Below are 20194 nucleotides of genomic sequence, written 5' to 3'. Positions count from 1 at the left end.
CCATCCTTCAAAGCCCAGCTTAAGGCCCACCCAACTCTTCCTACAGCATTCTCCCGTGGCCACCTCTCTTCTTTCTCTGACAGGCTGCCACCTAATGTTTTGCCCTGGCAAGTGAACAATAGCATCAATATTGTAATTGGCAATTCACTCTTCTTTCATACATGCCAAAGGCTGGTGTTTATTAAATACTCTTCAGTTGATTTTTGTTGGAAAGTATCTTTCTCCCCAAAATGAGGACATGAATTATCTCTGAATGTTGTAATTTAAGCAAATTAATTTATAACCTTAAAAAAATCTAAAAGGACATTATGTTGGAGTTTGAATTAAACTTTACATATGCTAACATTTATTTTTCTTCAAAGTTTTAAAACTTTTCATCTACCTAAATGTTCTCCAATGGCTTAAGTATCTTAAATACCTATCTACCTATACTTCCTTCTAAAGATTAAATAATATATGTTCATTCTGTGTAATAGTATATATAAAATCACAATAGTATATGTAAAATCAAAATTATGTTTAAAAGATTTTCATTCTGAGGCAAAATATTTACATAGTAATGTCAAGTGAAAAAGGCAAGATACATAATCATATACGGTATGACCTCAACCATGAAAAATATCTAAAAACAATTGGAAGGAAATATAAAAAATATTAACATATAGTATTTATTTTGGGTGGTGGAAATACAAATTATTTTAAACTTCTTTTTATATGCTTTTCTGCATGCATACATTTTATACAATGAGCATAATTTTACTGTGTAATCAGGCAAATGTCACTATTTAAAAGCCCTTTTGCCTTTATACGTAAGTTGGCCTTCAACTGTGAGGGGATGTTGTTCAAATTGTCTAGCTAGCATGCCCAAGGTCAATCAGCTAGTGAGAACCAGAGCTGAAATCTGAACCTAGAAACTGTCACTGTGTAGAAACTATTCCTTCCTGCTAGAAAATGAGTTAACAAAAAAGCCATGTTTTCTATTCTGAATCAGTGTACAGGTGCAGTCACACATCAAGAGTCGTGTAGCTTCACCTGTGCGTGCAATCTCATTTTAAAGGCAGCAGAGAAAACTGGCATTTGGTCTTTCAGGCCACACGTGCTGTCTAGATGGTGCCATAGGTGTCGGGCAAGTCACTCACAGGAGCAATTCAGTGGCTCAGAATGACCTTCTCCATCATCTGAAAGACCATACACAAGCTCTTTTAGGAAACCGATGTCAGCCCCCTTTCTAAATTGCAGGAGGTGAGTAGATCCTCCAAGGCTTCATTTCAGAAAGCATTAGACCAAGGGCATGGCTCTGCAGGGAACTGATTTATGTATACGTGTGTGTAAGACTCTTCTAGTTAGTGACCTTCTTGGTCCTCTGATTCCTGGTAGAAACTCAATGGGCTCGTTTCTGGGGGCGAGGGGAAGCACAGGCATTGAAAGGTGCTGGTCAAAAGTGCCTGAAGTTGGTCACACTCCATGATGCCACCTGCTTCCCCCCAGAGTCCCCACTTGCCACATACCCACTTTCTTTTCCTTTCTCCTTCTACCATTTGACTCTAAGCTCCTTTCTAGCAGAGGCTGTGCTTTTGTTTACCACCAAATCTTGCGTGCTTGCCTTACTGAAGCACGCAGGCACATAGTAGAAGCTTAATATATTTTTTATTGAATGAATGAATGAATGAATGAATGAAGTATGTTGGGCCTTTTCTCTTCAATGACCACATAACATGTCTTTTATCTCTGCACACAATTGGCACTTGCTCTATTAACACATTAACTGCCATGTGAGTTGTATTTAACTCACACTAGTTTTGAGCCCCGGGGGCACATGAAGCACATGCAACTCACAGGTCTCTTCACCTTGGGAGCTGCAAGAACTATTTTTCAAGTTGCATATAACTCATTCACAGAAAACAATAACAAATTTTTCATTAAATTGGAAAGGATCATTTTGTTTTCACAGTTTTTATTCTGTTTTCGTAATAAAACACTGTGGCCCCAAGGAAAAAGTGTTTTTTTTCCCTAGTGTGGCAGTCAACGTGTTAATCTTATGATCAAAGCTTTGAAACAAGGCAAAAGAGAGTTACAACAGCACTAAAATCTACCTATGCCCTCAAATCTGTGGGTAGATTTAGAAACTAAGCACTTGTAGCATATCATCGGAAAAACTTATTTCCCCCGTCCTGTCAAACTCATTGTTTTCTGGGCCAAACCACCAGTCTTTGAAAGGTGATGTGAAGATCTAAAAACACAATATATAATTTCACATTTCTATAGCTGCCTTAATAAAGTAAAAAGAAATTAATGAAATTAATTTTAGTAATATATTTAACCCAATAGATCCACAATATTACCATTTAAAAATATAACCATGTAAGTGCTCATTTCAGCGGCACAGATACTAAAATTGGAATTAGCATGGCCCCTGTGCAAGAATGACACACAAATTTGTGAAACACTCCATATTTTAAAAAATGTTCAAAAGTTTTTCATGTGATATTTTAACTTTTCTGTATACCATTCTTCTCAATCTGTGTGCATCACTTGTATAGCACATCTCAGCATGGGTTTATAACTTTCCAAGTGTCTACGCAAATCTCAGGAAGAAGTTACACTGTGAGAGAACCTGAAATATTGTGGCACTTAAACCAAGTCCTTTAAAACTGGGAAGCCCTGTTCTGAAAATGCAACATGAACTTGCAACTGCAAGAGCATGTTTCAAACGCAGCCGGGGTACATCGTCTGTGCTGTGCCATCATTAGAAATTATCTCCATGAAACTTAACTGTTGAGCACAAGGCATACCCACTCGCTTCCTCTTTTGACTGTTTTCATTACTCTAAAGATCAAAGCAATTAGTCAGTGATGTGAATCACTAAGCAAATCTTAACGTTTTAAAAGTTAACTCAACTTTGAGGGTTCTGCAGAGACACAAACTTCACAAAAGTTTTGCTTGACTTCTGTCTTCTTTTTGTCTCCTCTCTTAGCAGAGTTGGTCAACCCTTTTGAAATTATTCTATCCTCTTTAAATGGATACATCTTTTTTAAAAAAACAAATTTCTGTTTATTTTGTGAGACTATAGTTCTTAAGTGCATATACAATATGTAGGTAGATATTCACAAGCAGATATGAACACGATTGATCATGGTTACTATGCAAATTGTAACAGCCTTGTACTGGAAACAACTGAAATGTCCATCAGCAAAAAGAAAGGTGAAAAATCCTGTGATAGTCAATGGCATTTTACACAGAAGGAAAATCAGCTACTGCTACATACAACAAAATGGATGAAACTCACAAATTAGTGAGGGAAGAGGCCAGACACAGACACATCACACTATGTCATTTATATAAGGTTCAAAATAGGCAGAACTAATCTATGGTGCTAAAGGCGGGATAATGGTGATCCTTGATGAGGGGAAGTGACTGGGAGGGGACAGGAGGATCTCCTGGTGTGCAGGTAACATCCTGTTACTGATCTGGGTGTAGATTACACAGGTGTGCACACATAGATTTCGTACAGTTTCTGTATGTATGTCCATAGTACTCCAATACCATTTACATAAAAATAACCGAATACATGAGAAAGTTTGAAGCCTGGTATCAAACACTCCTGCCTTATGTGTTTCTTGTAAAGATTCGTCACATTATGCTGCTTCCTGGTTCTGCCCTTTCGAATTTCTAACTAAACTGAGATAAAACAACGAATACGGCTTTAAAGTAAAAGGCATGTTTTTCTCTAAGTCTGTGTCTTTCTTTCTTTCTCCTTCTCTTCTCCCACCTCCCTCCTCCCTCCACCCCCAAGTCCAAGCCTCTCTTCTTCAAGTGAGCAAATTCACCAAAAAAAAAAAAAAAACCAACCAACCAACCAACCAAACAGGTAAAGACTAGCGATAATTAAATTTTTCTGATTGAATTAGAACAGCTTTGGAGTATCTCTGAAACCTTCAAATTAATCTTTTCTTTTCGTGATGATATGAGGAAGTTGAATAGTTAAAATATTTATTGTCAATTGCTTGTTTCATTTCTCAGTTTGAGCTGGAAGAGAGATTGATTTTTCTCCCTTGGAGAGTGACTGTGGGGGATGGATATATTTTTATAAAGCTTTAACTATTGCATGATAGATTCTCTGACCTTCTCTTGCTATGAATACTTAGCATATTTATAAGAAACATAGGTGTGTCCAAAAGGAATAAAATGTGTTATGTATACCAAAGCCTATATGTGATGGGGAAAAAAAATCCTTTTCCATTTAAATATCCCTGGACCAGTGCCTCTTTAGGAAAAGGTTAAGCTAAGTGCAGGCTTTGGATGCAGTCCCCAAGGAACACATGACTTTCTGGGCTTGGAAGTTGTCTCCTGATTTCCACTGCTACTGTTCCTCAAATACACTTGTTTACAAAGGTGGGTATGTTATTAGTCTCTGCCTCCCAGTAAGGTAACTTGTGTTAAAATGACTTCATTTCAAAGCATCGTACGGAAATTACTGGAGAGGACTTAAAAAAAAAAAAATCCTTTCGCAGCTTAGGACAGCCATTTAGAGCAAACATATTACTCCAGGGTGAGAAAATGGAAGAAATATCCCTTTGATAATAACTTAAAAAAAAATTAAAATGTAAAAACCAGGCATGGCTACTTGAAATCTTTCCAGCACAGCTAAAGATGACCTCACGACCTTTCCAGAAACATACCTTAATGCAGAATTATCTGTTATGCATTTAGAAAGCCTCACTTTTTTTCACAGGAGAGTTTTAAAAATGCAATTTCTTCTGGAATAAACCAAACAGAGCTGACACATAGTCATCATTCTTTTCACATTTCAGCATCTTGTGCTAATCCCCCAGCTCTCAAATCTCCACAGTCCCAAGTGTCAAAGGTAACAGAAACCTACTAGTGACCCAGAAGCTCAGTGGAAACCCAGGTATTCCTCCACCTCATCAAAATGTTCCACCCAGAGTTGCGAATGAAGTGAAGGATCTCGTTGGAACTTTTCTTGGCCTTTCTCAACCTCAACCTAGAGGGAATAACATAAAATGGTCCAAGGCCAGGAAGTAAAAGCAAAGTCAAGTAGTGTCCCTAGATCAAATGCCATGTGGAGTCTCTAATAATTTGAACACCCCTTCCCTAGATTTTAAAACAACTCCTCTCCCTTACGTGGAGAATCAAATGTTGACTGATGAACCTCTCCTTTCTAAACACTGGGATAACAGAATATTTGATAGGCACTGCACCATTTGTTTGAGTTTGCTCTCTGGCTAACTTCAGAACCTCATATCTTGAAAGGTCAAATACACAGTATTAAGAAAGGTACATTCTTGCTGGAGGATGCTGGGCATCACAAATCAACCGCGGCACATTCTCCTAAGGAACAGGGAAGGGTCTCTGCATGACCCTTCAGGAAGCCACACCAAACCGCATTTTCATATGACTTGCAATTGACATGCCATCTTTGTATTGCCTTATTAAGGCAGCGGGGCTCCCTGGGAAAGAGAAATAATCTTTTGGCACATTTTTGGATGTCTAAGTTTATAGAAACTTTTTGGTTCTTTGAAACGCTGATTCTTTAGCCCTTTAACCCCCTAGAACCATGAATCATGGGTCAAAACAACAAGAGAAAATATCCAGGGTTTATTAAATCATTCAATGGAATTCTTTGTTTAATCTCTTCTTTCAAGGATAAATAGGACAGATAGAGACCCTTAAGTAGGTAGCTTATAGAGTATACTCTGTAAATCAGTACAAAAGTTCAAGGAATTATCTAGTGGAAGCCAACATTTTGGGTCAGGAAGGTCGTCTGCTAGATAAATTAGCATAACGTGAACATCAACACAAGTAGTTTCCAAACCAATTTTGCTTAGAAAAAGAATGCAAATTGCATGCAAGCTTCCAAGTTCAAATGTTCCATTACCACATTTCCCTCTGAGGGAGGAGAAATGGGATGTGGTTTAGGATGCTGCTACAAATCAACTCAAGGGCCCATTAATAACTATAGCAATAGCTTGTGTGCAACCCACACACACTTGGTTTAAGTGACTGAGTCCAACCCTAGGAATTTTCTAGCTGAAGCTTGACATTAAAATTCAGTGCCAAGTCCAGAGTGAGAAGGAATCCTCCCACTGGGAATAGCTTTTCCAATGTTTTCCTTGACAATTCAATCACCAGGCAAGACTTTGGATGGGAAAATTTCAAGTTATGGCTGCCAAGTACAGTTGAAGTCTTAGCAAACTGCCATCAGACCCATTAATACAGTGGTCCTTACACTTGTCTGCACATCAGAGAGGGACCCTACTAGACCTATTGTTTCAAAATCTCAAGGGAGACTAAGCAAGGGAAAGCATTCCCAAAACTCAATAATAAAAAGTCAAACAGTCCAGTTTATGAAATAAGCAAAAGTCTTGAACAGAGACTTCACAAAGGAAGATTCATGAATGGCTGATAAGAACGTAAGAAAAAGTGTTCCACATGAAACTACCATGAGATGCCACTACACACCTATTTAAATAGCCAAAATTAAAAAGACAGATGACCAGTGTTGAAAAGGATGTAGAGCAACAATAACTGTCATACGTTCCTGGTAGATAGGAAAATGGTACAACCACCTCACTTTGCATAATAGTTTGGCAGATGAAAAACACATATACCTACCCTGCAAGATAGAAGCTCCACTCCCAGACATTTACCCAAGAGACAGGAAAACACGTGTCCACAGAAAAGCTTGTATGGGAATGTGCGCAGCAATTTTATATCTAATAGCTAAAAACTGGACACAACCCAAATGTCCATCAAAGGATAATAGGGAGACAAATTGTGTTGCAGCCATACAATGGAAAAATATTCAGCCATTACAAGGAACAAACTACTGATACACACAACATAGCTGAACCTCAAGAGCATTATTGTGAGTGGGGGAAAAAACCCAAACACAAAAAAAAAACCACATGATGTATGTTTCCATTTATATGAAGTTTTAGAACAGGCAAAACTAATCTTTGGTGGAAGAGATAAGAACAATGATTGGCTGCAGGGCTGGGTGGGCAGGGATTAACTGTGAAGAGGCATGAGGGAACTTTCTAGAGAAATGGGAATGGTCTATGTTTTGAAAGAAGCAGGGGTTATGTGCACATGTGCATTTGTCAAAACTCAGTGAGCCATACATTGATGATCTGTTCATCTGAATGGATGTAAATTATCCCTCAATAAAATTAAATTGAAAAAAGTTCCCAAGCATATTTACACGTTTAAAATGGTGAATCTATATTTGAAAACCACTACTTCAAGGAACATGTAAGAAAAGCATTGCAAAATGATTTTTTTTGCTACAATCCTAAGATTTTGATGATGATGATGATGACATGCTCTCCACATGTTGGAGAAGTAAGGATTGGAGCTGACACATGACAATCAGTGTGTGTGCGTGTGGTACAGTAAAGGGTTGGTTCAGCAGGTCTGTGAGTTCAAACTCTGCATACTCCAAAGAAAGGCATAGGCCCCTTTTATCAGCTCCTGGGAGTCACCCTCTAAACTCTTGGAATATCCTGCCTGATAAGAGTGTCTTTGTTTACCAGGGGGCCTTGGGCCATGTCACATAGTTTATGCTAACTGTGTGATTAACTGTGGGGGCCCTCGGGCTGGAGACTGGGTGACTAAGGTCATTTAAATGAGCACTCCATCCCTCTGTAGCCAATTCCCAATAAAACCCTGGATGACATAAAGGCTTGAGCAAGCTTCCCTGGTTGGCACTATTCCCTACATGTTGTCACACATTGTTGCTAGGAGAAGTAAGCACTGTCACTCCACTGGGAGAGACAACTGAAAGTGCACCTGGTGTCCCTTGGACTTTGCCCTATGCACATTTTCCTTGGCTGATTTTAATGTGTATCTTTTCTGTAATAAACTGTAACCATGAGTGTAACAGCTTTTCTCATTTATGTGAGTCCTTCTAGGGGATCATTGAACTGAAGGTGGTCTTGGGGATCCACATGGATGCATACACACACCAGGATACAAATGAGTTGGAATTAAAGAAACAATCTTCCCCCTCCAACATGCCTCAAGTTTGATATATGGTGACACTTCTCACTGTGTTCCTGAGTGTCACTGAGTTAGCCACAGGCAGAGCACACTGACCAACTCAACTGATCAACAGATGGTGAACAAAGATGCAATGTACAACGTGACCTTGAAATTCCTTTTTCATGCTGCAAAAAAGTTGTTTTCTATCTCATTCAAAATATATTAATTACCATTTGTACAAGTGTATGTTTGTATGAACCTGTGTTTTTAATCTGTATTTTTCTAATAAATTACCAATGGGGTTGGGGGGGGAGCAGGAGTAACAATAAAGGTCTGTAGTGTAAATGGGAGCAGAGAGTTTTGGTGATGGCCAAATAAAAGCCCAATGCTCCTGGACAGGCTATAATTACAGCCCCAGGAGTAAAATCCTGGGCTAGGTTAGGGGAATGGAATTTTCTATGCTGGCCTCAATCTGAAAAGGTACAGGTGACTACCATACAGGGTGCTAAGATTATTACAGCAGTAGAGTTACTGTGCATTTTAATAAGGGAGACAGCATTTTCCTGAGATAGTCCCCAAGTACAGAAACAGACGATCTCAGCATCCTCCTTGATCTGGCCTTGTCTACCTCTCCAGATTCACGGGCTATCACTCTCCTCCTCATTTTCAATATTCTATCAATATCCTGTAGTTTTGCTCTCTCAATCCCATGTGTTTCCCTTCAGAGTCCACCTAATAAAATGTGGTTATCATTTCTTAGTTTATGTGTTTTTACTCTCTCTTACGAAAATATGAGCTCTGCAAGGACAAGGAAGATGTCTGCAGGTCCTTATTTTATCTCCAGCACCTAGTTTAGATCTGGTATTGACAGCAACACTATTGGAAGGGTGAAAGCCCGAATAGTTAAGTTCCTTGAATGCAGCCAGCTCTTTTCTGTCTCAGGGCCTTTGCATATGCCATTGCCTCTGTTTGGAACAATCTTCCCTTTCTCCTCTTTGCTTGATAATTTCTACTTGTTCTTTTTTTGTCACCCTAAACATTCCCCTCAGACAACCACCATCAGATTAGGTAGACTTTGGTACTCTTTTCTTGCTCTTTTGTATTAGTTCTCTATTGCTACATAAATTCCTTCAAACTTAGTAATTGCTTAAAACAATACCAATATATATATTCTAGTTCTGTGGGCCAAAAGTCTGGGCAGGATCAACTGGGTTGTCTGCTTCAGACTGTCTGTATTAGTTTTCTAGGCTGCTATACCAAAGTACCACAAACTGGGTGACTTAAGAAAAGTGTATTCTTTTACATTATGGAGGCTAGAAGTCCAAACTCAAGGTGTTGGCAGGGCCAAGCTTCCTCTGAAGACTCTAGGGAAAAACTTCCCTGCCCTCTCTCAGCTTATGGTCGCCCCAAACATTCCTGGGCTTGTGGCAGCATCACTCTAATTCCTGCCCCCATCTTCACAAGTCTGTCTTCCCTCTGTCACACTAGATTAAGAGCTACCATAATGACCTCATCTTAACTTGATTACACCTGCAAAGGCCCCGTCTCCAAATAATGACACTTGCATAGGTACTAGGCATTGGGACTTCAGCGTGTCTTTTTGTTGACGGATGTGATTCAATCCCTAACAGTTTCACAAAGCTGAACTTAAGGTGTCTTCTGGATGAACTCTTTCCGGAAGCTGTGGTGAAGAACTCACTTCCAAGTTCACTCAGTTTGCTCGCGGAGTTTGCTTCTTTGTGGTTCTAGAGATGAAGTCTCTGCCTCCTTGCTGGCTGTCAGCAGGGCGCTGCGCTCGGCTTCCAGAGGCCACCAACGTTCTGCATCACATGGCCCCTCCATCCTCAAGCCAGTGATGGTGCATCAGATCCTTCTCATGCTTAGAATCTCTCTGACTTTGCCTCTGGTGGCTATCAGCTGGGGAAAAGTCTCAGCTTCCAAAGGACTCCTTAGGTAAGGGTCACTGAAACAATTTCTCCTTTGCCATATAACTTAATGTAATCGAAGGAGTGAGGTCTTACGATATTCATGGGTTCCACCCACACACAAAGCCAGGCAGATTATATAAGCACACAGGTCACTGGGGGACATTCTTGTAATTCTGTCCATCACATCATCCTCGCTGGCCTCTTTTGCAGCTTTCTTCAAACATCTAATTACTTAACTCAACACCGTCTTCTGTGTTAGATTGTAAGCTCCATGAAGGTAGGGAATAAACACTTGATATTCACAGCTGGTACCTCGAGCACCAAGCAGGAGACAGAGTAGGCACCCACATGAATGAATCAGAGGATGGATGGATGGAAAAATGGATGGATTTCTCCTAGTTTAATATTGTAACTGACCCATTAGCTTGCTCATTAGATACAGAAACATTAAGAGACATGGTCTTGGCTGATCGGACTTTTGTTTTCAAGCAGGAAAATGGTGGAAAGAAATTGAGTTTGCAGATTAGAAACCCAGATGTCAAGATTAAGGTAATGGACCCAAACCTTGAGTGACGACAGTCAGAAACTTGCAGATGCTTAAGTTCTGTCATCACATGAGAAATGGCTTGCCGTTTATTCTGCCACTTTGTCATGGTTTTTCTAGGGATATCTATTATCTTTCGAAAAAGTTAGTATGTACAGACAATTGTGTGACAGCTAATGAAAAAAACAGAATGTGTGTTTTGTGGCTGCACTGACTCAGCTGATAAGACATAAACAGGCATATGTGTGCTGCCGGAATTAAAAACCTCCATTTAGGCCGGGTGCGGTGGCTCACACCTGTAATCTTAGCATTCTGGGGGGCCAAAGCGGGAGAATCACTTGAGGTCAAGCATTTGAGACCAGCCTGAGCAAGAGCGAGGCCCCATCTCTAACTTAAAAAAAAAAAAAAGAAAAATAGAAAAATTAGCTGTGCATAGTGGTATGTGTCTGAAGACCAAGCTACTCCAGAGGCTGAGGCAGGAGGATTACTCGAGCCCAGGAGTTTAAGGCTGCAGTGAGCTACGATGACACCACTGTACTTCAATAGAGTGAGACCCTATCTCAAACAAAAACACCTCTCCACTCAGCCCTCAACTGTATTGCTAAATGGATAAACAGCCTCCTTATCAGTAAAAAACCCTGAACCTGTTGGAAAGAAACACTTTTACAATGCTGCATTTCTGATGAAATAATCAGACTCGTATGTTCCAAACACTTCCAAAGTTTTTCCTCATTGAGGGTAATACAAATGGTTACCTTTAATTATATTTCCCCTTTGGGTGACCCAATGCAATATGATTTTTAAATGAATTTTTAAAATAACCTTTTTAGAAAAATGTAAGAAAAGTGGTTAGGGCCAGAGAGCCTGTAGCTAATAGAACAGCAGACTTCAAAGAGGGGGCAAGATCAGTGTGTATCTCCAGGATTAAAATACACAGCTGTAGTTTGCACATTCAAATACATTTTAAGGCCACCTCCTCTCCCCTTTCCCCCCAAAAGGCCTAATCCTTTGATTGACAGTTATAGCCCTATCGGAAAAACGGAATACATTTATTCTGATGCATTGAAGGAGGTAAGCCTTAATCTGTTTAATCGTCTCATCCATGGTTTCTTTGAGTAAAGGAAAGCAATTACTATTTCAATTCCTGCTGGTTGCCCTTCCTAGGAATGGACTGATTGGGGGATTGGGAGCCCTGGGAGTTACATCTTGCTGGACCTAAGGGGGCTGCAGGTTTACAAGTTGCAGGACAGCCTAAGGTAATACTGCCCATGTTTTCCTGCCAAGGCTCTTCTCTGATTCTCCATCTCACTCCTCCTCTTTGCAGATGTTACATAAGGTACAAGGGGAAAAAATGGCCTGACATAATCTCAGATTAGGAGGATTCGGATAAAGAACCAAATCTAAACTGATACCCAAGGCTGAGACTGGCATTGTCATTCAACTGTTTTTGAAATACTTTTCAGCTTGGGTTTTGGTATCTGTTGCTATAACCTCAAAAAAAAAAAAAAATTGAATGTACCTTCATAGATACATTTCAAAGCTCAACCAGATACTTGATAGAAAAGTAAAGCTACTGATGTTTGTAGAATGCATGAATATTCAACAGTTATTATCTGCTAAAAATGGAGTCAATTATACAGTTTGTGGCAGCAACAGATTCAATAGCACCTTGAATCTGGAAGCCAAGTTTGAGGCTCTGGCAATAAATCGGAGTTTTATCACATGCTCCAAGATTGTTCTCTCCAATGTTGGAAGTCAGAGAATGTAAGAAGACTGGACGGTGCGCTAATAAAAAGAAATCCAAGGTTGCATGCCACGTCAGGAAATCCGGGGCACCAAAGATCATTAAAATAATCCCACAGGTTTACACCTGGGGTTTCCTGTCTTACAAAAAAACATCCACAGTGGCAAAGAAAATACTTCAAGTGATTTTCTTTCTGTTGCTCACAGCACAAGTGAAATATATCAGTACTATTTTTTTAAAAAAGATAATCCTATAAAGCCTATAGTTGATTCTTCTATCAAGAACTGATGTAATTTGGTGTATTTAAAGAGAATAGCTCAGGGACTGAAATATTTTAATTCCCCTCTCTAATGAGAGGTTCTTTGCAGTTCTTCTAAGAACACTTGTTTTCCCAAGCTTCCTTCCCCCACATTCTCTCCCACGTACACATGGTAAAAACAGTGTGTAAGGTAGGACTGCCTGGTTAAAATATTATGCGTTGGGGGTGTAGCTGGCTTTGTATGCATGCACACACACATACTTGCATATCCAGCATGAAGCCCCTAACTCCAAATTTGCTTTCTTTTGTAAAAGAAACTCACTTTTACACTGGGAAATAACAAAATGGGCTGTGTACACTTGTCAAATATCCTTGATAATTTCACAGCCTTTTGTTTTACATTGCTTATTTGGACATGGCTTTCTGTCAACCAGGAGGTCAGTTTCTGGAAGGTCAGAGAACTCAGTTTATTTTTTGGATAGAGGAACTCCTCATTTCTTACTAGCTTGGAGGGAAACCCCTTTTCCCTTGGGTGAAATATATACCCAAAGTCAGGTATATTATTAGGCAATGAATGTCCTTATATTAGGGGCTTCCAAAGTGTGACACCCCAAACTGGTGGCAGCAGCAGCACCTGGGAGCTTATTAGAAATGCAAATTATCCAGCCTCACTCCAGGCCTACTGAATCCAAAACTCTGGGGATGGGGTGTGGGGCTGCAGGTGGTCCAGCAAGCCCTCCAGGTGATTCTGATGCATGCTCAAGTTTGAGAACCAGAGCCTTCTATCATTTAAACCTCATGGATGCCTTATGAAGTGTGAATTGTCATCTCCATTGCCAACCTTTTATAGATGAGGAAAGTGAGGCTCAGAATGGTAAGGCCATTTGTCGCATAGATGGACAATAATGAGGCTGGGATTTAAACTCTAGTTGTTCAGGCTTCTAACCTTAAACCCTTTCCATGCAGTCTTTAATACAGTCACTGTTGGCCACAAAAAAATAACTTCAAACTTTGGAAACAGCTCTGCCTGTCCTTGCCCAGAAGTGAAGCATCTTCCCATGCATAGAGGTGCAATGGTCCTTTGTACACTTGCAAGTCAAACCTTCCCTACCCAAAGCCCTCATTCTGACAGATACAGAATCATACTCTTGAGCTGGGAGGTTTTAGCAGCAGTTAAGACATCAGAGTAGTAGACCAGATCTTCAAGATCAACAAGAGTTTCAAATTCCTTGACCTCAAACAAGTTAGACTTTAGCGGTCTGACTACACACAGGCCATGGACTTATTGAAAAATGGGCTGCCATGCGTGATCCTAAATTCTCATGTCTCATTGGGAAATAGTTCTTTGCCTTATCCCAAGAATTCTGAGTCAGGTGATAGAAGAGATAGTGGAGGTAGAAGAGAGAGTCAGACAGATTCTGATGGAACTATTGAGAAATTGCTGAGACATAAGGACTTTTGCTCTGGCCATGTATTCCATTGATCAGAGTTATCAAGAAAGAGGAGATGCTCTTGGAAGTTAGGAGAAGGCCTTGTTTCACTAGGAGAGCAGGTTTATGTTTTCATGAAAATTGATATCATGGTGCATGTAAAACTGGTGCAATTTGAATTAGATTGATGGATTGTATCAATGTCAGTTTCCTGGTTATGATATTGCATAATAACTGTGCAAGATGTTACCATTGGGGGAAAATGGGTAAAAGGCATATGGGATCTCTCTGTCGTATTTCTTATGACTATGTGCAGATTTATAATTATTTCAAAATAAGAAGATTAAAAAAGTTGGCACCATGGCAAGAAAGTCAGAAAATGGTCTGAGAAAAGTAACCTGGTGTCATGCTAGTTCATATCCTTACATGCCATCCCTTGCTGGGCCTTCAAGTCTCCATAGCTCCTGAGTAGATGAAAGGGAACTCAGAAACAGAGGGGGGCTGTCACGTCACTCTTAACCCTCCGCAGACATCTCTGGAACACAGATGCTCACAGTTTAAGTGACGCTCTGATGGAGGGTTCTCCTTGCTCTGGTAATTAATTAGTGGGCATGTCTAGCACCCATCCTTGGGTTGCTAGGTAACATGGCCCCTCTGCTATTCCAGTACAGCATCTCTCAACCTATTCCTTCCTTGAAAGGGGTGGCCAGGTTGTGGGGAAGGGATCTTAGTTGGAACGAAATGTGCTGGTTGCTGTCTATTCAGTTCCTTTTTTTTTTTTTTCCCTCCCTGAGCTGCCAGACAGAATATTTAAAAATACACCTAAGCTGCTGCTGGGAGGCAAGGCTTCCACATCAACAGACTGCCTGTTAACGGTTTTGATGGGAGGCTTGATGTGACATACCATATCTCAGTAGATAATTTGATTGCCGACAATATCAGACAATACACTGCAGAGGGGTGGGGGCTCTTTCTTGATCCCTGCCCCCAATTATGTAAAGAAATCTATCTTGTAACTGGAAATACAATATAGTCCCTAGCCACATCCTTCCCAGAAGGCTGAAAATGGGATGTTTGCTTCTGGTGGTTGTGAGGCGTCAAGAACAAGTTAGGGTGGCTACTTTTTAAGCAAATGTTGGAGGCTAGATAAAATGAAACAATAGGCTTATTGAGAACACTCACTATGCTAAAGACTATCATTTAACCCTCACAACACTCATGAGGTAAGTGCTTTAATATCCATTTTATAGACAATTGAGGATTAGAAAAGTGAAATAATTTGCCCAAGGTCCCACAGCCAGTGAGGAAGTGATGGAGTCAGGCCTCAAACTAAATGCCTTTGGTCTCTAAACTCATACTCCTAGCAATTGAGCTGTGTATGTCCTGTAGACTCTTCCAAGCCTAGATTTTTATAAGACCTATGAATAATCAGAAAACTGTTCTTTTGAGGAGCTTTGAAATCAAATCAGATACACTGAGGGGGTTCCTAAGAGTCGAGAGAACCAAAAGTCCTTAATAGATCAAAACAACTATCTTGGCCCAGATGGCCCAAATTAAGCCATGTTTACAAAAAAAAAAAAAAAAAAAGAGGGCGATTACAGATCTGCACAGTTCACAATTCATTGTAAAGAGCTTTGCCCCTGCCACTTAGAGTAATCATTATAATACCTCCCATGCATACAGTGCTTTAGGGCTTACAAAGCACTTTCACATATATTATCTCATTTGATCTTCATAATAATCCCATAAAGTCAGTAGAACATTTCACAAATAAGGAAAATGAGGTTCACAGAGGGTAAATAAATTGCCTAGAGCACTGTTTCTCAAAGACAGAACTCCTGTGTTTTGGCTAGGACACTGCTTCCCGGCGTGGGCTGTCTTGTGCGTTGCAGAACCTATAGCAATCCTGTGCTCCCCTGTTAAGGGCCAAGAACTCTGTCTAGTCATTGTCACAAGCACCAGCTCATTCAACATTTTCAAATGTGCCCTAGGGGAGTTGAACTTCCCACTCCCCATGGAGATCCACTGGCATCCTGTGCAGGTAAGGGTTAGGTGCCACACTTCTTGTAATTCGTGGAGTCAGGCCTCCAGATGGCAGTTCCCGCACTCTTTCTACCACAGTGCTATTTTAAGCCATAAATGTGTGCAGTAGACAAACCAGGGTTGGGTGGTCTCTATAAAACCATTTCCATTGTGTCAGTCATCAGGGAGAATATCTTAAAGTAACCAGGCGAACAGGTGAGATTATTCACAAGGAACTGGACAAATGACCCATTGGTCATTGAGATCATAGCTTTTGCCATAACAACTTTTTAAAAAAACAAAACAAAATAAAACAAGCACAAGTTACCAGAATCTGCACCAAAAGGCAAACAGATACAGAAAAGCCTTATATATCGCAAGGGTGAGGCCTAGGTTTCTCTTACATATCAGTAACCTTTCAATATTCTAATTATATGTTTACACTTGTGGAACCAAATTGGATCTCTATTGAAGTATGCTTTTAATAACTCGTAAATATATACTAACAGATTTTTAAAAATTCCCTTCTACTTATTCTGCTTTGGAGTTACATTCCCATTTTTTCTGTTGAAATTGCAAATTGGCTGCTTCTGGACCCAGTCCCATTAACAAACAGGAATGCTTGCTTTGGCCTGTGTTTTCTTTTTAAGGGATGTGATTTTGATTTCCTTTAGTTGACATAAGCATATTTCATTTCCTCACAGCCTCCACCACTTCCAACGGTTTTACATTCAGTCTACCTTAATCTTTTCTCTCTTCCTGTATTGAACTGGATGGCCATATAGAGATGCTTATTCTAGGGTTGATTATTCGAGAAAAAAAAATCTTGAGGATTAATGAAAATGGTGACATATCAAGATTTTAGGGGCCCTTTGGGCTAATGGTTTAAAAGTGTGCCAGCTTTTCACTTGACTGAGACCTTGGTTTCCCAACATAAAAAATGAGGCTAGGATAGTTGGCCCTTCACGTTGGTGGGTTCTAAATCTGCAGATTCAACTAACTGTGGACCAAAAATATTTTTTAAATAACAATTAAAGATAGCAATACCATAAAAAACACAAATTTTAAAAATATAGCATAACAACTATTTACATAGCATTTATATTGTATTAGGTATAAGTAATCTAGACTTGATTTACTATATATGGGAGGATGCATGTATGTTTTATGCAAATACTATGCCATTTATTTAAGGGACTTGAGCATCTGTGGATTTTGGTATCTGTGAGGGGTTCTGGAACCAATTTCCTATGAATACCTAGGGATGATTATATTATCATTTCAGCCATGCCACAGGTTATTGGGAAGATTGAGTGAAGAGATAAATGTGAAAACACCTTGATGAAGCTGAACGTGCGGCATCTACCCACTTGTAGAACCTACCACTCACTAGATAGCCTTCTGGGTGCAGCACCCAAGTGCAAGATCCACCCTACCCATTGAGTGCCTACCATTTACCAGACACCCTTCTGGGTTCTGGGGCAAGAATCATGAACAAGTCAAGCCTTCATGGAACTATCATCAGCTCTCTAGCTTTATATTCAAAGTTAACAAATACTCATTTCTGACAGGCATCTCTTTGATGCAGGACCAAAAAATAGCTCATATTGAGAAGAATGCAATATGGAGACAAGAGAAGTCCGAGGAGATGCTGAGTTTCAACCTCCCACTTGATTGTAACATTCCTGCCCAACAGCCAACCCATTGTCAATAAATACGAGCATCTTCTCTGCTGAGATTTCTTCCCTCTCTTCTGTCCACCACCACCAGGTGGGTAGGTTTCCCCTCTCTCTGCTCCTATCCCATCCTGTGCTTAGCTGTAGTAAGGCACCCATCACATTATGTTGAAATTGCTCCATGACAGGAGACCACAGGCATATTCACACAATATCATGATGCAGATGGAGGTCTGGCACCTAGTAGGTCCTCATCTTTGAGATCTGTTGATCAAATAGTGCCCATCTTTGAAATAATTCTCTCTGTTCTCTAGCCCACAGCAAAGCAAGTTGTCCAAGTTGCTTTTCTAGGTTTTGACATTTTTACAAATCAGGATTTTCTTTCATGTAAGAGAGAACATTTACCCCCAACTGAGTTAAAAGCTCTTCCCTAGTCCACTTTAATAGCAATTATCTGCTAACAATCTTTTCCACCCCCTTGGATATGCGTATCAGCCAAATTGGTATACCGCGTGTGGGCAAGGCTGAAAATACTCGTGCTGTTGTCTTTGATCTCCCCTCCCATCTTTCCCTAGGAGAGTAAATACAGTAAAAGGAAGGTGAAGGGATAATGCCTAAGAGTGCAAAAAGCTAAATGAATCAGGAACTCTACAACCCCGCTTGGTCATAAACAAAGTCTTTTTATGGGAAATCAGTGCTACATAGCTGTGCAGACGTGATTTAAGAAATCTTTCAATACGTGGTCTTTTCAGTGATGTTAAAGTTATCACACAGACTGATGGGGTGTGCTGGACTGAGCTATTTCTCTCCTAAGATTCCACATGGTTTGTGGAAACTTGATTAGGTTATTCCTACCTTAGGAAAGCACACGTGTGTGCGTGCACACACACACACACACACACACACACACACACACACACTCTCTCTCTCTCTCTCTCACAAGATCTTCTCGTCCAAGTCCAGGTTACACATGCCATAGAATATTTCTATTATACAGTCAGTCTTTTTATAAATGGATGTACAACATCCTCACATATCCTCATGCAAATTGTGGACTTTACCAACTGTCAGCCATGGAACAATTCCAGTTTTCCGGGGAGGATTTATTTCTTCATATGCACAAATGTCAAAATTATTGCGTTTCCTAGACGTGGCGTTATAGACAAGTGTGTACATTTCAAAGATTATGCCCAGGAAATTTGCTTCATAACAAGGCCCACCATTTTAAGGGCAGCAGTGCATGGACCTCCCTAAATTCCTGGGCAGTTTTTAAATAAAGACTACTCACTTTTAACCATAGACATAATAATAAGCATAATAGCTAACATCTATTGTGTGTTATGTGCTAGATGCTGTGCAGCACTTTACATATACTCAACTCTCATGAAAACTCTTTGAAGTAAATGTTATCTTCATTTTCCAGAAGAGGAACATGAAGCACAGAGAGGTGAAGTAACTTATCCAAAGTCACACAGCTAATAAGTGGCAGAGGCACTGTCACACCTAGGCAGTCCAACTTCAGAAACCACACTCTTAACCCCTACATGAGGCTGCTTCTGTGACAATAGCTCCATTATCATAGTCACTGAATAGAGAATCAAGATGTTGGTATGGTCCTTTGGAATGAGCATTGAAACCTGGATTGCAGGCATGGCTCAATTACCGAATTACTGTGAGGTCTTAAGGAAATCACTTAATCTCTTTTAACCTTCACAATCCCATTTGAATCACGCATAAGGAAACACAGGTGTTTGTAAAAATTAAGGCCACAACTATGATCTTTTAGAGTGTAAACTCCATAAGTATATTCTCTACAGTACCCTAAATACCAAAAACTAAAGTACAAAGTGCTAAAAAATATTTATTGAGTAAATGATTGATCCAACAAAGGAAAAATCACTACAGGAAATGCATTAAATCCAGCAAACCTTTATTGCACAGCTAATCTGAGTTTACTGCTTACTGGGTGCTACAAGCCTAACTTAAATAATTTCATTAAACCTTAGTACCACCCTGCAGTGTAGGTATTTTTATTCTCATTCATTTGGAACAGGTGAGAAAACAGAGATGCAGAAGAGTTAATTGTCCTGCCCAAGATCTCATGGCTAATAAGTATCAAAGCTAATTTTTGAACCCAGTTCCCTTCTAGATGGTGAGAAGACAAAGCATCTGCCTCTTTCATAAAGAAGCTTACGTTTCATTGTCTCCTTGTCGATAGGTAAGTGTGTACAGAAGTAACAAATTGAGACCTTTGGATTCAGAGTTATAAAACAAAAACAGAACCAACACAGGAGGGTAAGAATCATTCTGCATAGGTTTTCCAGTGCTAGTGTTTCTAAATCCTGGCTACATTTTAGAATCACTGGGGCTTGGTTCTATTAGTTTAAAAAATAACGCCAGGTAATCCTATTGTGCAGCTAAGGCTGAGAGCCACCAATCCATGCCAACTTCTTCAAGAAGTGTTTATGTTAAGCTTTAAGGGATAAATAAAGTGGCATCATGATCTCAGAGGCAGAAAACTTAAAGGACTTGCCCAAGGCCACAGAGTATAACAACATCAAAGTTAGAACAGAATCCAGAAACCCTGTGC

The 20194-nt window shown here is 39.9% G+C and overlaps 1 protein-coding gene and 1 pseudogene across 10 annotated transcripts in view; one reads left to right on the top strand and one right to left on the bottom strand.

Moving 5' to 3' along the window:
* The window catches only part of CADPS (calcium dependent secretion activator), a 440985-nt gene that overhangs the window by 383977 nt on the left and 36814 nt on the right, over window positions 1–20194 (bottom strand). The window lies entirely within an intron of this gene.
* Window positions 2366–2458, top strand: LOC123623671 (annotated as a pseudogene).

This window comes from Lemur catta, chromosome 18 (genome assembly GCF_020740605.2).
Source record: "Lemur catta isolate mLemCat1 chromosome 18, mLemCat1.pri, whole genome shotgun sequence".
Classification (NCBI taxonomy): Eukaryota; Metazoa; Chordata; class Mammalia; order Primates; family Lemuridae; genus Lemur; species Lemur catta.
Note: the sequence above shows the minus strand (reverse complement) of the source record. Positions and strands in the feature narration are given on the sequence as shown.